The sequence below is a fragment of the Heloderma suspectum genome, chromosome 10 (genome assembly GCF_057233095.1).
Source record: "Heloderma suspectum isolate Gila_16-S chromosome 10, 16-S_ref, whole genome shotgun sequence".
In the NCBI taxonomy this organism is placed as follows: Eukaryota; Metazoa; Chordata; class Lepidosauria; order Squamata; family Helodermatidae; genus Heloderma; species Heloderma suspectum.
This window is the reverse complement of record NC_139467.1, coordinates 7846648-7866418: the sequence shown is the minus strand read 5'-3', so window position 1 is coordinate 7866418 and position 19771 is coordinate 7846648. Positions and strand designations below refer to the sequence as shown.

Sequence of the window (19771 nt, the reverse complement as noted above, 5' to 3'; positions counted from 1 at the left end):
GCAGAAGTGCGCTAAAACAAAAAGATTTTAACAGTACTTACTTTTTTGTGCATATTTGTTTGATCTTAATAAAGGTATTGCCTGACTATGGCATTTTTGGCATTTTTCTTGCGGACCATCATGGCTTACTTTATGTGTAATTTGGAAAACACCTAATTTAGCTGTTCATGAACAGGATTGTACAATCAGAGTAATCTCTACCATAGAAGATAGAACTTTATTCTTTGAGGGGTTCCTTTCTTCCAGCCAATAACACCACCCAATTTGGCTTCTACTGTCTTTTTTAAAAAACTAAGATTAATCTTCATCTTCAATAATCTAAAAACTGCTATGTTTCTCTCTACTTTTCTGCTTCCCAAGGAAGCTTTGTGTTTCACCTAGGATTTGAGACAAATCTAAACTACTGGACTTTATATTTAAACGTATTTAATATTTATTGTGACCTGCTGATGGATTTTATTATATTCAATGGTATACAAATATCACAAATAAACAAACAAATGTTATATTTTATCAGCCATTACATATTTGTTTGTTCCAACATTCCTAGGTGTGGTCTGAAACCTGCATGACACCTAACAGAGAAGGTATATGAAACATCACGGAAATAATCCAGGCCACAGAGGTCCCACATCTCACCTGTGAGTTCCTCGAGGAGGAATCCCCCTTGAAGGAATCCCTCTCTCAAGAAAGCATTCAACATCTCCATCACTCTGCTGGTCATACCTATTCTGGCTGCCTTAGTCAGCCACGAAGGGCCAGAGAGTATGATCGGCCTCATACTTCCAAGTATCCTGTCTACACTCTCAGGCCAAAGAAGCTGAAATATCCATTAAAATAGGCCAAGCAAAAATGAAGGGCACATTAATAAAACCTACTCTTATATTCTAAGTTGGAATAGACGCATGCAACTTTACCAGCAAACTGTCTTGCGCAACTGGTCATGGTAAGCCACCAAAGGCTTTTCCTCCACTCCTCATGGGCCAAAATGTCTTTAACCACCTGAACAGATCTGCTAGAAACACAGCGCCAACGCAGTGGTGGAAGAGAAGGAACATTTCTTCAACATCATAGCCACAAAGCAGATCTCAAAATGGTTTCTAGCCTGTGTCCAGCTAGATTTGACACAAGTTTTCCACCACCATTGCTCTAGCTGTCTTCCCAACTGCTTTCTGTTCCCAGCTCCTCAGAGGAACAAGGAGCATGGGCTTTGGCAAACAAGTGTTTAGGAGCAATCATATCACCTGCTCAAGCTATTTTCCTGTTGCAGGGATTGACCAAGACTTTTGACAGGACTGCTAATCAGAACAACAGGAACCCCCACCCCCCCACCCAAGAAGTCAGGAATCCTTCAGGATCTAACGATCTATTCCCTTCTAATTGTGCGGCTCCTCAGTGGCTTTCTTATTATACTTATGGTAATGTTGCAGTTAAAATCTGTAGGTTTTTCCCACACTACAGGGGATGTTAGTGGCTACTGTCATTCAGTGGAGAAAAATATTGAATTTTGCACATTAATGAAAATTGTGGGTTAGTGTTTATATATCCTGTAGTAAGTGACCTCAAAATGAAGTACAATATGAACTTGCTACATTTCTCAGGACCAGTTTGTAAAATCAATCTATTTTTGTTTTAGATTCAGATGTGTTTACTGGTAAGCCTTGAAGGACAGTGAACTTGTAAGCCAAGAAGGATGCTTATAATTTTGGATGTTTTCCAATATCTTGACACGCCTGCCAATTTCAATTGTTATTCCATTACACATTTTAGCGTGAAGATTATATACTTTAATCCAGAATAGAAGTAACATACATTTCTTCATCCATGCAGCTGCAGACCACTCTAAAAATAAATTTTAGTAATGTATGCATACTGTGGTTTTAATGTTTTATATCTTTTGTATTGTTTTACTGTGTGCTCTTTGGTTTTAATTTTTGTGACCCGCCCAGAGAGCGTCAGCTATTGGGCGGTATAGAAATAAATAAATAAATGCCCATGGGAAGTCCACAAGCAGGACATCAGTGCAACAGCACCCTACAGATAGTGATCCCCAACAACTGGTATATAAAGAGATACTCTTGGTAAGCCATGCTCTTACGCACGTTTAAATATTTGTATCACATCCCAAGAGGTGCAGGCTGGTATACATGGGTTTTCCTTAATGTTTATCCACACAATCTTGAGGTAGGTTAGGCTGGGAGATCATGACCAAGGCCATCCTGAGTGGGGACTGGTCCAAGTCCAATGTTCTGTCCACTACATCAGCTACTGGGAGTTGCAGTCCAACAAATCTGGAGGGCACAAGGTTAGGGAAGGTTGCTATACGGGGTTGCCTACCTGCTTCCATGTTACAGGCTTGTTTAGATACCTGCAGATTCTCTGTTGAGAAGAAACCACTTGGAGGCAATTTAGGACATATGAAGAGCCCCAATTCAATGTTACTACTTTAAACTTATAAGCAGCCACAAGACAGAATTTATAAAATGGATAAAGATTAATGTACAAACCCTTAGGGACTGTCAGGTGGAGCTGCATAAAGAACATTTAGAAAACAGAAGTATGGGCCAGTTCAGGCTCTCCCTGCCCATTCCATCTACCCCTTTGCAACTTCTTCCGTTGTCACTTTTAATTTGGTATCACACTTTGTTTGCTCCAACTGTTCCATGGCAACCAGGGGGTGGAGGGAAGAACACAAGTAGAGAAGCAAATGGACAGCCCACAGAGCTGCTGGACAGGCCTGTTTGTCGAACAGACAAGTGTACAGAAAAATATATCTATATTTGAAAATAATGCACACACTTATTGAACTCTGCTGCAGGGCTTGCAGGCACCCTAGTACGGAAAGAAGGAAAGAGGAAAAATGGCAGGAAACTGCATTTTCAGATGGCTTCAAGTTTCCTTTCCACTGTTTACATTCTCATACAAGCAGGATAGGATGTGAGAAGTGTGTGAAAATTTGCTGCCCATGCAACATCTGATACAAAAAATAGGAGACAGCAGAAGATGACATTCGCTTGTTGCTCAGAGGACACACGATCCACTATGAAGTCCTGTTTACAAAGAAACATAGGAAATGCTCTTATCCTTTACATGGCTCCCCAGGCATGTGATTTCAGATTGCAATCCTGCAGTCAGGGCCTGTCCTTTTAAACTTGTGTCTAGTACTTCCTAAGCACTTAAAAATATTAAATGATGATCATCAGCAATATTGTTATACTATGTAGTGTAAACTTCTGTCTACAAATGCCAGGTACAGAATCTATATCCCACCCCCACAAAAAAATCCAGTGGTTTTGTATGTGTCATACCGGTTAATGAAAAATTAAGCTGTATTAAAATAATTATTTACAGTTCCCTTCTGTGCTTTTCAAGCACCCATTCATGACAAAGCATACAAATGTTCAGTTCTGCTTACACAAGCAAACTGTGATAAGAGTTTGTTAGGGTTAATTCAAGAATAAGTTCTTCACTCTTGTGATATTCAAGCAAACAGGTATGCATACAAATAGAAGGATTAATTTCTCCCGTGTACAGAAAGGCACAACAGACCATGACGTTTTATATGCCTTGGTTGTGTTTATTGTGGGAACTGAAGAAAAGTGAGGCCTTCATCCCACAGAGCAAAAAATTCCTAGTAGTTAGCATCAAAGTTTACTAGGAGTGAGCAATGCGTAGGACTGAATAAACATTTCATACTCCTAGGAACTAGCATAAATTTCCTAGACACCTGAGCAATCAGGGGCCTAGGATTTTTAAAGTGCTGCTTGTGAATGTTTTCCAGGTCTTAATCGGTTTCAAAAGAGCAATGGTATGTGGTGATTTTGTGGGGAGCACAGAACAGAAGCTGCACTGAAACTGCAGCACAGAGGAAGCAGATTAGGAGGGGTTCCATGCAATTCTAAAGTTTGTCTACTCCACCAGGGTTAGCTATTTCAATAAAACATGCCACATGAGCTAGTCTGCTTCTGTCACAAACTTGTAATGTAATCAAATTATACAAGCCTAACTTGAGCTGGCTATCAAACTAGAAACATCCTCATAATCCAGTGCAAGACAAACAGTAATGAATTTATCTTAAGGTTCAGCAGATCTTAACCATTTCTCTTAAGTAATACAACTCCCTAAATCCATGACCCTCCACCATACAGGGGGAGCTGTATCCATTCCAAGCACCTCCTTACACTACCTGGGCTGGAAATGTCCAAATGAGATCTAACACATGGGAATGAGGGAAATCTAGGGTTCATTTTACAGAACTTTCAAGTGCTTACGACCACTGAGAACATACAGGTGGAATTAGCAAAGTTCTGTCTTGAAGCCTCTGCTTAACTCCTACTCTTCACCTCTGCCCATAGGAAAAACCCCGCCAGATCAAAGGTCCATCTAGTATCCTGTTACCCACAGTGGCTGGCCAATGTCTCCAGGAAGCCCATAAGCAGGGCTTGCAGAAGGCAAGAGCCTTCTCCCACTATTGCTCCCCAGCAACTTATACTCAGTAGCACAGGGGTGGGCAAAAGGTAGATCTAAATCTACTGATAGATCTCTGGATGTTTTGCAGTAGATCAGCAAGGATTTCTGACTCCCAATTGTTTAACAATAGCAGTAACAAAATGACCCCCCCAAATTACACTGCTGAAATGAAGAAAACGGGGGGTAACCAGGAGTGGGCTTGTATACAGAAGGACTGTGAGCTCCATTCATTTCTTGTACTCAAAAACAAATTATTGGGCTCAGAATTCTTTCATTCTAAGCATACGTCCTTTGTGCTGGATGGATCTTGGGGTTCTAGTAAACTAGCTGCCATCATCTCATCTTGTGGCAGTAAATTCTATAAATTAATTATGTGTTGTGTGACTGTAACAAAGTCTAAATAAGTGTAACCGTATTTGCTCATGTTCACCCCTTTTAACCTCAACTTTCCCATCCATTCTCTCTTCTGTTCTTGACCCATGGCCAAATTGTGGATTGTAAACTCCTAGGGGCCAGAACCAGACTTTTACAGCATAAAAAAACCCACCATGTAACTTGATGGTGCTGCATAAAAGGTCTGGAGGAAGGGGCTATTATCTCCAGCATAGTTCCTTGTTCCATTCCTGATCCCTAGTACCATGCTACAATGGCTTCACCTCTCCTTCTGTCACAGAACTTGCTTATAAATGTTACAGTTTTGCATTCAGAATAAATTCTGCAAATTAAATTATTCTTTACATGTGCGATATGGATAAAAATGGTTGAAGACAAAGGTGGCTTAAAACAGGGACCACAGCTCATGGTGTGCACACTCACCCCATTATCCCATCTGATAAACAGGTCTGGCGATTTTTTTGCTTTGTTTCAAAACCTGTATGACCACATATGACAGCGGGACAAAATAAGCATATATATATACGCCACAGGGAGCAAAACCTCTCCCAAGCTACTTTCAACTCTTAAAAACTATCCCCTGTATACAGACTAGATTGCAGAGCAGGGGTTGCCAACCTTTTTGGACCCATAGGCACATTTGGGAATTTGAGAAACTGCTGTGGGCACCACTACAAAATAGCTTCCGTGGAGGATGTGGCTAGTCATATAATGGCTGCTGTGGGGGCCTGGCTAGTCAGGAGTGGTAGGGGGAGAGAAAGATGGAGGCTAGAGGGAAGGGGAAATGGAAAGAGTTGCTTCCTGGCCCACCCAATGTTGTTCTGTCCACACAGACCTTTTTCCTTTGTGTGCTCTCTCTCTCCCAACTCCCAGCCTTTAGCCTTGCTATTTCTCTCCTCAACCCCTTTCCTCAATATTTCTCTGCCTTCCCTATCCCTTTTCTCTCCCTTCTTAGCCCCTAGTCTCTCTCTCTCCCACTGTTCCCTTTATCTTGCTATTTCTCTAAACTCCCAGCCTCTAGCCTCATTATTGCTCTCCCCTCCTAGCCTCTAGCCTAGCTCTTTTTCTCCACTCTTCCCCTTTCTCTTCCTGCCCACTGAACAGCTGATCAGCAGCAGGAACAGGAAGGAGAACCTGGTGCCCTAACCTTTTAAAAAGATGTTTTAGAAAATGTTTTTTGAAAGGGGCAGGGGGTGAGGAGCTATGTGGGTGCCATTGAAGATGCCTGTGGGTGCTATGTTGAGGACCCCTGTTGCACAGTAATACTGAGTACATACATAGGACTTGGGTATGCTGAAGATTAAGTTGTTCATATGTGAGGGAAAGAATTGATGTGAGCTGCTTTGGGAAATAATTGTCTGAAAAGCAGGATACAAATACACAGGCTGACCATACATACCATTTTAAACGGGACAGTACTGTTTTTTTTTTTAATATTTCCCAACTGTCCTGTCGTTTTAATATAAATGTCAATTTTGTCCCGTTTTTAATTTTTTGTAAAAAACTGAACGCGTTTATCATAAGGCTCTATGCTAATCAATGCATGCAGTAAAACTACTGGTGTGGCAAAAGAGGAAGTTCCATTTACTTTATCTAGTCCGGGCCAGGCTTCTTGAGCTAGCGATGATCAGACACCGCCCCCTTGCTTGTCTGCAGTGGTGGGGAATTCAAGAGGCGGTCGCTAAGCCCCATTCAGCATGTGGGAGCCAGGAGGGTAAGTCTTACTGTTATTTCTACCATCATTCCGCCAATATGAGATTCTTTCTGCCCTACATTCAGTTTGATTCGGACTTTTCAGACTCATATTTCGGTTCAACAGGCTGTTAGCTATTTTTTTATTACAGCAGAACTCTCCGATGGGACATTAGCATATACCGGCTTGTGATAGCAGTCGGGGTGTTCATTCCTTTTTTTCCCTTTTTGGTGTATGTTTATGATTTTTTGCAGTCTGGCCACTGCAGTCCTAGATGATGATGATGATTAAATTTATTAATCGCCCATCTGGCTGGTCACCCAGCCACTCTGGGCGATGTACAGCGTACAGTAAAACAGTTTAAAACAATAAAATTCTACAATAAAAACATTTTCTAAAATACCCTAACCCACCCCAAATGCCTGCCTGAACAACCACGTTTTTAATGCACGACGGAAGCTCATTAAAGAGGGGGCATAGCGAAGTTCCCTAGGGAGGGAGTTCCACAGAGTGGGGGCCACCACAGAAAAGGCCCTCTCCCTCATCCCCACCAGTCTAGCTGTCCTGGCTGATGGGACAGAGAGAAGGCCATCCGAGGCTGATCTTGCTAAGCGGCCTGTCTGGTGCTGCTGGAGGCGCTCCTTAAGATAGGCTGGGCCGGAACCATATAGGGTTTTAAAGGTCAAAACCAACACCTTGAATTTGGCCTGGAAAACAACTGGTAACCAGTACAACTCCTTCAGCACTGGAGTGATGTGATCTCGCCGGCGGCTGCCTTTAATCAGGCGAGCTGCCGCGTTCTGTACCAGCTGCAGCTTCCGAACTGTCTTCAAGGGTAACCCCACGTAAAGTGCATTACAGTAGTCTAAACGAGAGGAGACCAGGGCATGTACTACCGATGGGAGCAGGTGGTCGGGAAGGAAGGGGCGCAGCCGCCGTAACAGATGGAGTTGATACAGCACTGTCTGGCTCACAGCTGACACCTGAGCCTCCATGGACAGCTGGGAGTCCAAAATGACCCCCAGGCTGCGGACCTGGTCTTTCAAGGGTAGCTGTACCCCATTCAACACCAGGTCAACATCCCCCAGCCTCCTCTTGTCTCCCACCAAAAGTACCTTGTCTCCCACCTCGGTCTTGTCAGGGTTCAGCTTCTGCTTATTCCTCCCCATCCAGCCACTCACTGTCTCCAGACATTTGGACAGGGATTCTACGGCCAACCTTGGTGAAGATTTGAACGAGAGGTAGAGCTGCGTGTCATCCGCATATTGATGACACTGCACCCCAAACTTCCTGATGATGATAGCCCCCAGCGGCTTCACATAGATTAATCCTTAACCTAGATTAAGTGTTGAGACAATGAGGGCTATGTTAGTTGTAAAACAAAATTGTGTCATGGAGTGTGAGAAGTTTTATGATGAGGTGTTGAAAGACCAAAATTTGCAGCGTAAGATTACTTCATCAGAGAAATATTCATGGTATGATCGTGGTGAAATACAGTCCCCCTCTACATCTTTTGTATGAGTTCTGTCACTGAAGAATAATTGTTAGCTCAATATGTTCATGTAATAAAACTTTTGTTATCGTCTTACTTTTTCATGAATACGGAATATTACATAACCCAGTCCCGTTTTTGTCATCCCAATATCCCATTTTTGTCTCAAAGAAATATGTCAGCCTACAAATACAGGAAATAAATAAGTGATTGTATAACATGCTTTTAGGACATGAAATAGCCCCTCAACCTCCCCTCAACTCCCGATTACCAAATAATTTTTTAATTTTTGTGAACAACCCAGAGCTTTGGCTATTGGGAAGTATGGAAATGTAATAAACATATAAATTCTACTCCTATTCTCCAATGGGCATGATCCTGTCTCTGTAAGACCAATATTACGCATTTACACTTTAAAAAAGGAAATAATCCCATGTTACAGAAGGTGAACGTTTATGTTGAAAAGATAAAACCAAGCAATACTCTCTCATTCTCTTAAGTATTCCACAACAGAAATGAGGACATAGCCTATTCTTCAGATCCAGAGCACAATATCCCATGCGATGTTTCTGTGCAACCACCATTGTTTCAAGGAAGTTGCCTGATAGAATACAATTGTAATTCACTGTGAATTAGCAAAAATAATCCTAGTTGTAGAGCAGAGAAAGAGATAAAATGGATTTTGCTTCTCAACGTAAAACATTCTTATTTATTAAAATTGAAGGAGCAGTTGAAAAGTGAACAGAAAACTTCACATATAGGAGCAGCAATTGTTCTAAGCAATTTTGAAGGGGCATTTGCATCTCATAAAAGAGCAAAACTGAATTTAGAAAACTGGCAGCTTGCCACCTAAACTTTAAAAGGAAACAGTGGCTAATCAATGATGATTGGAAGATTTCCAGTTCTGGTCAGGCTGATGCTGCTGTGACCATAGGTGGCGGTTGAAATGTCTCATTTCTAGGTCAAGAGACCTTCCTTTTCACAACAGAACAACATGCTCAACTAGCCTCTACCTCTGCTCTCCCTTTCCTTTCCCCCGCCCCCCCAAACATGCTGTATTTACTTCTAACATTTTGCTTGAAATCATTTCCAGGCTTGCATTCCCTCAACCACAGCAGGAGCAGCAGGAGGAGTACAACGGGATGCAAAGTGTTCCCTTTTCAAGGAATGGGGGAAAAGAGATCGAGAGCACCGTGTTCTTTGCATTTTGCTATATTACAGACAAATATTACCTCAATTTCTGTAAACCAGACACGCTGTCACGCTTGCCTGAACTACATGCTATTCAGAGATGGTTCTCTTTTTAAAAAGTTATCTAAAAATACAGTCTGGGCAAAAGCCTTAAAATGTTTTAGTTGTAAATTATTTTATGTGAATTCTAAGCTAGTAAAAAGCTCCCAGGTTGATTGTTTCAGGAAAACTTAAGGCCTTAATTCCCATGAATGGCAAGAGGCAGCAGGGTCTTTTCGTGCAATCTCTCTCACCCAATCGCTGAAATTTTGGCGGAGTGTACTAGTAGCAGATTGCATTCTCACATTTTGCCAGTATAAATGCAAGGGAGTCTGAGCTTCTCAACGCAACCCTTCATTGGCTCAGTTGCTATTCCTTCTCTGCAATGCTTCTTCAGTCCCCCTGTCTAACTCCTGTATCCTTTGCAGTAGCCCTCTTGCTCCTATGTACACTTGCCATGACTCAGGGTCTTTACGAGAGTCCCTGGTTTAGATGTCACAGCAAACACAGCAGGGGGAGCAATTATGCAGTATGAACATGCTGCCATATTCAGAACAATCCAGTTTTTTTAAAAAAACAACCCCCCTAGCTTGAGGTGATATGTAAACCAAGTCCATGATATATGGAGAACCAATTAATAGAATGCTATGGTTAAGCTGGCAGATCTATTTCCTTAGTGATTTGGAATTCTATACCCACTTTCATGGCAGTAAGCTCCATTGAACCCAATGAGACTTACTGACTTTAAGTAGACATGCATAGGATTGTGCTGTGGGAATCCATTGGCTTTAGTTAGCTGATAAATAGTCCGCCTTAGAGTAGCAAGATTAACAAAGGAACTGTTTTTCTTAGGATCAAACTACACATTACACTGCAACCACATGTAATATTAGCTTGATAACTACTTCTCCACTCCAAAAAACATCCTTGAGTGGATGATTTGCAAGAGTGAGTATACACCTAACTCTTTGCCTGTTGTTTTCCTCTTGAAATGCCCTCCACCTAGCTATTTTTTGTTTGCTTTGGGGTTTCAGACTCTTGTTTGCAAGATATACATGAACCTGGAACCCCAACAAGGAAAAAGCAGCAGAGATTTGGTGAAAAGCAATGGGTGGGGGAAGGATTAAACATCTTCCATATTGCTTCTCTACTATATAATGCCTCCTCCTGAGGTGCAAATTGGCCATGTGGCTAACATTAGAAACAGTCTACAAAGTTAGCACAAAATCAAGACCTTAACTGTGAATGCCTTGAGGAAGTTGCTAGATCATGCCATACAGACGAGGAGTACATCAGATGTACCAAGTTGAAATCAACAATCTAAAGAGTGACTCAGGTGTCCCAATAAAACACCAAGCCTAAAGCTGAAGTGATCAGGCCTTGTAGAGGCTTCTGTAATTTTTTAGTAATGCAAAAAGGAAACCAAAGAGTTGTGGGACCTAAATATCTGCAGCTATGTATATCTCAAAAGCATGCTCCAGATTATTCTAGCACAGGGACTACGGCATTAAATTTTAAGATACCAAAAGCAGTGAATACAGACCAGAAAGAATGTGTATGGCATGCTTAGGATCCCTCCAGATTTTTTTTATGGTGACAGGGAACCACTAACAAAGAAAGGGATGTGTGTTGTTGGATAGGTGGGTGGAGGAAACGAAAGAGAAAAAACGCTGAGTCAGAAAATACTTTTAAAACGGACATAAAATTACTTTGGAAAGAGATGCCCCATAGTCTGCTTCTAATGAAGAGTGGATAGCTTGAAGACAAGATGGGAAAAATGGTGATAGAGGCCAGAAAGTTGTCATAAGATAAATTGGATTTAGCAAAAACATCTTTAGATAACTTTGCCAGCATTGACTGTGTAAATCAGTCTTCACCTGGCATTCTGGTAACACTAGACTATCTGAACAGATGGATATCTACTATTTGGCAATTGTCATGTCAAAATTCACCCTGGGCTCATTCAACTGGCTTGCTTTAAGGTGTGCCAACAAGACACAAGGGAATGAAGTTGTCAGCCCTAGATCTGATTGCCTTTGGCCTCCCCATCCAACAGTCAGGCACCCACTGTTAATGGGTAGACCAGAGGCAGCCATCTGGTGCAAGTTCAAGCGGACTGGAGCAAGGAAAACTCTTGAGGCTTTCTCTTCTGCAGTAGTGTTTTCGTGTACCTCCTTGGAGATGTAAAATCCTTGTATTGTTTTTTGTATCTGTATTGCACTTTGTATTGAAAACTCAAAGGATTTAAAGCATCATCGGATTTAAAGAGGCCCCAAGCCTTTCACTTTATGCTTTGCAAGAAGGCACTTCTTGGGGAGGATCACAGATTTGTCACAAAGATTTCCTCTGATCATTACAAAGTCTGGGATTGAAGCTGAGCTTTGATTTTGCCCCAAGGAAAAGCAACAGCTTGAAACACATAGGGCACCCAATTCCTCAATAAATAGTTGGCAGTGCCTACAGATCCTTTTTTTTAAAGTAACTTGGTAGGATTAACCAGGGTCTGACAAGAAAACGTTGTGGGTTGTATCCAGTCCACAGGCCACCTTTCAAACTCATACTCCTAAAATTTTGACGTTCTTCCTATTATCCTTGTCTCTCTTAGGGCACTATCCTATGCATGTTTAGACAAGAGAAAAGCCCTACAACTCCCAGCATTCCCCAGCCAGCAGAATTCTGTCCAAACATGCGTAAGATTGCGCCCTTAATTGTTTAATTTTTAGTGCTTTTTGTTGGCTGATTGTTTTAAATCCTGATGTTATAAGCCACTATGAGAGTTTTTAGAATGGAAAAACAGGGTATAAATAACTTTAATAAATAAGTAGTTTTCATGGTTGCTGATAATGCATAGAACCAGAGTGGTGGTCCAGTTATAGAGATGCTGGGCTCAGGCATGGGGGATGTAGGCTCGAATGCAGTTATGAGTTCACTGAGCTGCCTTGAAGAAATGGCAGGTTTTGACTTGAGGCGGGGGGGGGGGGGCTCTGAAGTTCAAATCCTTACATATTCATGAAGCTCAGTGGATAGCCTTGGGCAAATCCCTGTCCCTCAGCCTATACAGGGTAGTTATAAGGAATGGGATAACCCTAGTATCCTGAGCTCCTTGGAGGAAAGGCAGGATACACATTGTAGTAGCATGGCACTTGAATGGAAAGCAGTAAAGAGAATGGGCTGATGCAATATTCACCATTCTGTGTTTCACATTCCTAACACATATATTTACAATTACACAGCCTTAGTATTACAGGCAGAGAACACCCAGGATTTTAAAAATACTCTCCCCAAGCATGACATATTATGGGATGGGGATATGTGGCAATTGCTGCTGCTTGGTGATAGCATTGGTAGTCTTGTTCTGTGCTCATTTTTCATTTAATATAATAGGTGCAGAAACTATGACAAACAGTAGGTCAAGGTACAAAGGTCTTTGTGGGAACGACTGCAAAGAAGGTACATTACAAGCTGCGATATGTACAGAAGGCAGCTGTGGTCAACCATCAAAAAGACACAAGGTGCTAAATTGGTGAGCAGTCCCTGGCTTCTGAAAGAAATATCAAGAAAGCACTAGCTGCTAGGATCCAACTGCAAAAGGAACAAAAGGAGGGAAGTAAAATGCAGCCCCTTTTAAAAGCTAACTGCACTATAGAGGCTGCCAGATGAGGCAGGTGAAATAAAATATTGCCCAAACAATAAAGGAACAACAAGTGGAGGGCATTAAGAGATCTGCAGTCTGGCCACTAATGACCTAACCAGTGAATGTCTACAAAAATAAATAAATAAATAAATAATTCCAGAGGGGCAGCCGTGTTAGTTTGTTGCAGCAAAAACAACAAAGGGTCTTGTGGCACCTTAAAGACAAACAAATTTATTCTGGGATAACCTAACAGTGTCCACAGAAGCTTATGCCAGAACAAATATGTTAGTCCTTAAGGTGTCACAAGACTCTTTGCTGTTTCAAATATATACCAGCTCCTCTGGTTTTTAAACACTGGAACTTCAGCCAAGAAACTATTATTATGAACCTTGGTGAATTGAATTCTACCTTCCAGTGTAAGGATTACAAAGTGGTCCCAATAGGATTCACTGACACATAGTTAAGGAAAGCCCTGAGAAAGAAAGAGTCCCAAACGTAACAAGTTTATTAAGCTTGCTGTTTAATTGCATTAAAAGTATGCACTAACCCTCCCCAATTACCCTAAGGCCTAAAAGTAAATTATCCCAATTATTCATTTGTGGATGTGCATACACAACATTATGAAATTCAAATTTTGTCAACAAGGGTGGTGAAGGATAGGGAAGGGAACGTTTCAAAAGCAGCGTTTTGTTTCTTTTGGTGGCATTTCTGCATTTGAACACAGCAATGGAATGGGAGCCCTGGAAGTCAGATGGCCTGAACCACAATCAAATTGGGATAAAAATGTAAGGATACAACCCAAAACCTAGTAAGTAGGTAGGATGGAAAAAGTAAACTTCACTTTGCTATTTCTACACATCTCATAGTGAATGCAGGGAACCTTGCTTTGGGAGTTGGGGACTCTACTCCCTTGCTCAAGTTGCAAACGACCACAGAAGAACAAGACTAATGCAGTTTTATTTGTCAGTGTTCTGGAATCCCTTGTGTTTTGCTTATTCAGGAGGGATTTTTCCCCCCTTTCTTGCAGACTCCAGCATATAGAAACACATCAGACGTACTTCTATTCCCTTGTGTTTCGGGTGGGAGAGAGCAGCCCTCTCCCCAACGCAGGAAACACAAGGGAATCAGACGACATTACTTGTGTATAGGCTATTGTCTTCCTGCTAGCAGACAGGTGATGTAGGACACACAAAGACCCAGTTCGCACAATCACTGCTGCCCACTATGGCTTGCTTAAGTCACAGTAAGCCGTGGCATTTTTTGAGTGTTCAAGTTGCAGCTGCAGCTTGTCATGTCATTCAAAGCCAGGAATCATGGGTTATGTGAGGGTTGTTTAACCCTTGCATAATCCAGGGTCCTTGAGTTCAGATGGTATGACAAGCCATGGCTTAAATATTCAAAAAGGCTGCCACCATGGTGGGCTATTCCATTGTGTGAACTGGCACACAATATCTGTTCAGAGTGCAGATATTGGCCAAGGGCATTTGGGCAACTTGGGCTCACAGTCAGAGAACATTCAATAGCTAGTGTTATCCTTCCTTAAAAGCCTGCTTAGACCGCTACTGATTTGAGCAGGATAAAAGACTAAGCTTCAAGTACTCCAATTTAACTGACTTTGAATTAAGGTGAAGTGCAACCACCGCATAACTAACTATACTGCAACTTTCCTGCCTAATTAAAAGTGCATTACTTTTGTCTTGAAACAAAACAAAACATGATTAGCATATTTGCGTTTGAAACTAGCAGACGGAAGAGTGCCAAGAAGGCAATTTTTACCATTTTTATTCAACTCCTTCACATCAACTTGGCTCTGGCCACCTCTACTGGTTTTCAAATTTGAAACTGGAAGATGGAGGGCCTCACAGAAATGAATAAACGCTTATGATGATTCCCAGCAATGGAGCTTGTAATGGCAATTGTAGACATCTAAGTGCATTGGTGGGTTTAGTCAGGTCAGTTTATTATATGCAAACAGTGCTAAGAAGAACTTAAGAAGAGCCATGCTGGATCAGGCCAAGGGTCCATCTAGTCCAGCATTCTGTTCACACAGTGGCCAACCAGCTGCCAACCAGGAAACTACAAACAGGATATGAGCGCAACAGCACCCTCCCACACATGTTCCCCAGTAACCGGTGCACATAGGCTCATTGCCTCCGGTACTGGAGGTAGCACATAGCCATCAAGACTAGTAGCCATTGATAGCCTTTTCCTCCAAGAATTTGTTTAAGCCCCTTTCAAAGCCACCCAAACTGGTGGCCATCACTACTTCCTGTGGTAGCAAATTCCATAGTTTAACTATGCATTGTTTAAAGAAGTATTTCCTTTTATTTGTCCTGAATCTTCCACCAATCAGCTTCATAGATTGATCCCGGGTTCTAATATTTTGAGAGGGAGAAAAATGTCTCCCTATCCGTATTCTCCACACTATGGATAATTTTGTAGACCCCTATCATGTTTCTCCTATGTTTGGTTGAAGTTAGTATACCATGTATTATATACTCCATTACTGAAGGGTCTTTTTCGTTTGGTATCAATCGACTGGGGAAGAACATTTCATTGCAAAATGCTATATCTTGCAGTAGGGCATTTGCCAGGAAAGAAAAATAAAGAATCTTAAAACAACTATGCTTTTTTATGGCCTGTGAAGGAAATCGCAAAGTGGGGATAGCAATGCTACATTGCAACATTCTATTTTAAACCCACAGTGAGTTAAAACAAACATCAAAATTTTGGATTACCTGGGGTTTCTCTCTTCCAGAGATCCTGAAAATCCTCTTTCCCATAGATATGCCACGAAGCCCAACTGCTCTATTTGCTAATCACTCTACAATGCTTTGTCTCTGGGGTGACAACTGGGTGCTTAATGGCACTCTTGAGGAGTGCAGATTTGGCCCAGGGGCCACTGCTTGCTTGCCTTGCTGTAGAGCTTCGTCCACACCAAATTCACTATTGAAGATTCTCAACTCAACCAATACAGAGAGAATTTGTGTGTGTGCACACGGGCACATGTATATCAACTTTTCTCAACGTCTAAAGCAACCCTTCCTTGGAAGGCAAGATCTCTCTCCCAGCCCCTCCCATCTCTTGACTGGACAAGGAAAACAAAACAAAAAAAAGAACTGCACCCCAAAAGAACTGCACTCAAAAACAACCTACGGTTTATTAATCATGGGTTGTTTGATCATCCAAAACAGGTCTACATGACTTCTGATGGAGACTTGGCTCCTCAAGGAGGCCTTTGGTGGGGCTAAACCATACTCTGTTTGAACTGCTGATTCAATTATTGTAGCATTATTAATTATTGAAGTATTTTATTATATTTTGAGATTGTCTTGATTATTTTCTATTTTTATACCATTTGCTGCTTTGAGTTCCCCTAGTGGAAGAAAAGTGGGATAGATTTTTAAAGAATAAATGTAGTAAATAATTGGCTTGACATGAGTTTGTGGACAAGAACAAGTACCTTCTGACAAGCTGCCCTTTTGTTTTGTATTGTTACAAGTCACAGATATTCAAAACAATTCTGTGTGCGTGGACGCGCGCAGGGGGTGGGTGAGTGAGACAGAGAGAGAAAGATTTAAACACGCGCAGACTTGCAATCAGGAAGTTTGCCCAAGAGACCTATATAGTCACATGACACTTTAACAAACTTTGTTCTTCTTTCACCCCATTTCCCCTCCTGTAATTTATTACTTTCATTTGTCAAGTCCATCCACATCAACAGCCAAGTCTTGAAATTGAGGGCTGCAAACTCAGGATAAATTTTTATTCGTGGGACTTCAAGTCGAAGACACACTTGTTCATGTGTCTGGTATATTACTGTGCCAGAGAATAGAAAAAAATATTAAAGATGCTCTTTCTCGGCTGGGTTGACATGTACTGCTAAGCCAATAACGGTTTTAACCATAGTTTGTTGAATAACCCAGAGCCAGTCTTGCAGACGAGCAAAGTAATCATGGCTTATTCAGCCAACTCCTGGTTTGTTTTCCCTCTGCCAGTACCCAGATGGTACCCTAAACACTCTAGCAGCAATAAGGGACTGTTTTGCCTGAGTGTTTGTGGCTATGGTGTTTTGGGGGGATTGTTTAGTGTGTGTGAAAGAGAGGGGGGGTATTGCTTATGTGTCTGTATTTTTTGCATGTGGACTACGTGCATGTGTGTTTTTCTGGTGCACTGTGTGTCTTGCCTCTTTACATTTTTTTATGGGGTGTGTGTTTGTGAGTTTTGGAGGGCTGTGTGGGGTATGTGTGTGGTGCTCTGAGCATCACCAGTTTCCCTTCTGTGAAATGTTTTGTTCTGATTTGTGAGGACAAAAATGTGGTTTGGCATTTGGAGGTTAGCTCCTCACCTCTGCCTTGTGTTCAGGGGGAAACTGGGCACGGAAAGAAGCTATAGAGAATGAGGAGGAATTAGGAGTTCAGGGTGGTGGTGGGGCAAGGGAAGCTAGCAAGAGCAGTTTAACCTGAAGAGTAGTTCTTTTTTAGATGTTCTTGCCTTGCCCCTCTGTGGATTGGCAAGAGGCCAGGGCAGGGCATAGAAACAAACTGGAATAAGCCAGGATTCTGGGTTCAGACATAACTACCCATGGTTTAAAGCAAGCCAGTATTCTTAAACCAACTTCAAACCATGACTTCAGGTTGAGAGTCGACTATTAATTTGACAAAAATAAACCATGGTTTGTTGCCTGGAAACAAATCCTGGCTTAGCATTATGTGCTAACCAGACCAATGAGTGGCAGCTTGTTTTTATTAAACTGTAAGCTATGTGATTTGCCCTTCCATATCTCAAAAAGACAACTATTGAGATTTGGATCATCTGCAAACTTATTTAAATTTAAAATCTTAAGGCAGATTAACCGACCCATTTTTTTGAATTGGCTGACAGTTCTTTTAAAAACCTGTACTCAATTTGAATAAAGTTTGAGCCATTGCCTTAAAAGGCTCCCTTCACTTAAACATGTACAACTTCGACTACCTGTACAGGTTTCCTCCTGGGCCCACTCTTGACCCCTGACAAGATAATGAGGGAACATGGCATTGACACCCAGAGTGAGATGCTTTAAACCAGTGATTCTACAACTGCCTATGAAGGGAGTTCAACAACGTCAGTTTTTGCAGGGTACCCTGATTTGGTCTTTGGGGATGATTTAAATCATTGATCATCAAATGGAAAGGAATCAAAAATAAAACTGCCAATATCACACTGCCCTTATACAAATCTATTGTGTAACCACATTTGGAATACCAAGTACAGTTCCAGTCATCACACCTAAAAAAGATAATGTACAGTTGGAAAAGGTGCAGAAAAGGGCAACTGAAATGATCAATGGGCTGAAGAAACTCCCCTGTGAGGAAAGGTTATGATGGCTGGGGCGGTTTAGCTTAGAAAAAGGGCGAGTAGGGGGAGACATGACAGAGGTGTACAAAATTATGCATGGTGTGGAGAAACTGGATAGGGAGACATTTTTCTCTCTCATAATACTAGAACCTGGGGTCATCCCATGAAGCTTATTGGTAGGAGATTCAGAACAGATAAAAGCAAGTATTTCTTCACACAGCACACAGTTATCTGGAATTCGCTACCAAAAGATGTAGTGATGGCCACCAATTTGGATGACTTTAAAAGGGGATTAGACAAATTAATGGAGGGTAAGGCTATCAATAGCTATTAGTCATGATGGCTACACTACCTCCACTACCATCAGAGGTAGTATGCCTATGTATACTAGCTGCTGAGGAACACGAGCAGTTGTGTGCTGTTGCACATAAGTCCTACTTGTGGGTTTCCCACAGGCAGCTGTTTGGCTACTATGTGAACAGAATGCTCGACTAGATGAGCCCTTGGTCCAATTCAGCATGGATCTCCTTACGTAAATCATCTGATCAAGTTTCAATCATTGATTTAAATTTAATTCCCAATTTTTAAATCACGTATTTTTTGAACAGTGTATAAAAATTGGTTTTTATAACAATTAATATGTGATGGTTTTCAACTAAATAAAGCCTTTATACTGCCTATAAGTATAACCGAAAACCTTGGGTTAAGTAGCTCACCCCCTTTTGCACTACAGAATTACCATCTGCTAAGAAACAAAGTGGAAAAAAATGTGAAATTCATGGGTTTCTGTTTGGCTCTGTGCTGATGTGCAAGGACACTAAGCAACATCACTTCCTGACAAGGGACATAGCCCAGTACAGAGTTAGGCATGTTGGACTGTGAGCCAAGTGCTCAGAATTTTCCAGAGGCAAAGGTGGTAGTTAAAGGGTGAAACAGTGTTTCTTCAGGACTTGTAAATTAAATATCTACATTGTTCAGTTGATAAAGTCATAAGTATTTGTAATCTGACTCACAGAGCTTCTGTAGTCTACTACCAGGTCCCGCACCACTTTAGGAATGCTTCAGAAAATGGTACATTTTCTGAGACAAGAGGTAACATTGAGATATGCAGCAGCAGACACTCTGAGCACACGAGCGGGATATCCTTATTGCCAAGCTATGACATTCGTGAGTGGTCACAAAGCTCCATCTCTACAACTATTAATGAGAGTGCTGTACACAGAGCTCTAGATTATGGCATAAAGGTTTATTTTATCTTATTTAAGTTAATTTTTACCCCTTCCTTCTAGTGCAATTGCAACACTCAGGGCAACTTACAAACATTAGAATTACAAAAGAAATTAATAAAATCCATAAAACAGAAAAACAATACAGGCTTAAAAACAAAAACACATGCAGCAGATAAGAACATCTTACACAGATTAGTCCATTAGAACTCCATTAATGTACCTCAACCAAGGAGGCTGGAAGTCTGCCAGAATAAAATGTGTTCAACAGGCATAAAGAGAGGTCACCAAATGAA

At 41.5% G+C, this 19771-nt stretch overlaps 1 protein-coding gene across 6 annotated transcripts in view; it reads right to left on the bottom strand.

The window, feature by feature from the left end:
• BICRA (BRD4 interacting chromatin remodeling complex associated protein) overlaps positions 1 to 19771 on the bottom strand; it is a 113832-nt gene that overhangs the window by 86025 nt on the left and 8036 nt on the right. The window contains exon 1 of one of the 6 annotated variants that reach the window (XM_084814923.1): positions 7672 to 7710. The exons of the other annotated variants lie outside the window; for them this stretch is intronic. The gene's annotated coding sequence lies outside the window, so the exon portion shown is untranslated. Of the gene's footprint in view, positions 1 to 7671; positions 7711 to 19771 lie in introns of those variants that run through there. 6 annotated transcript variants of the gene reach the window in all.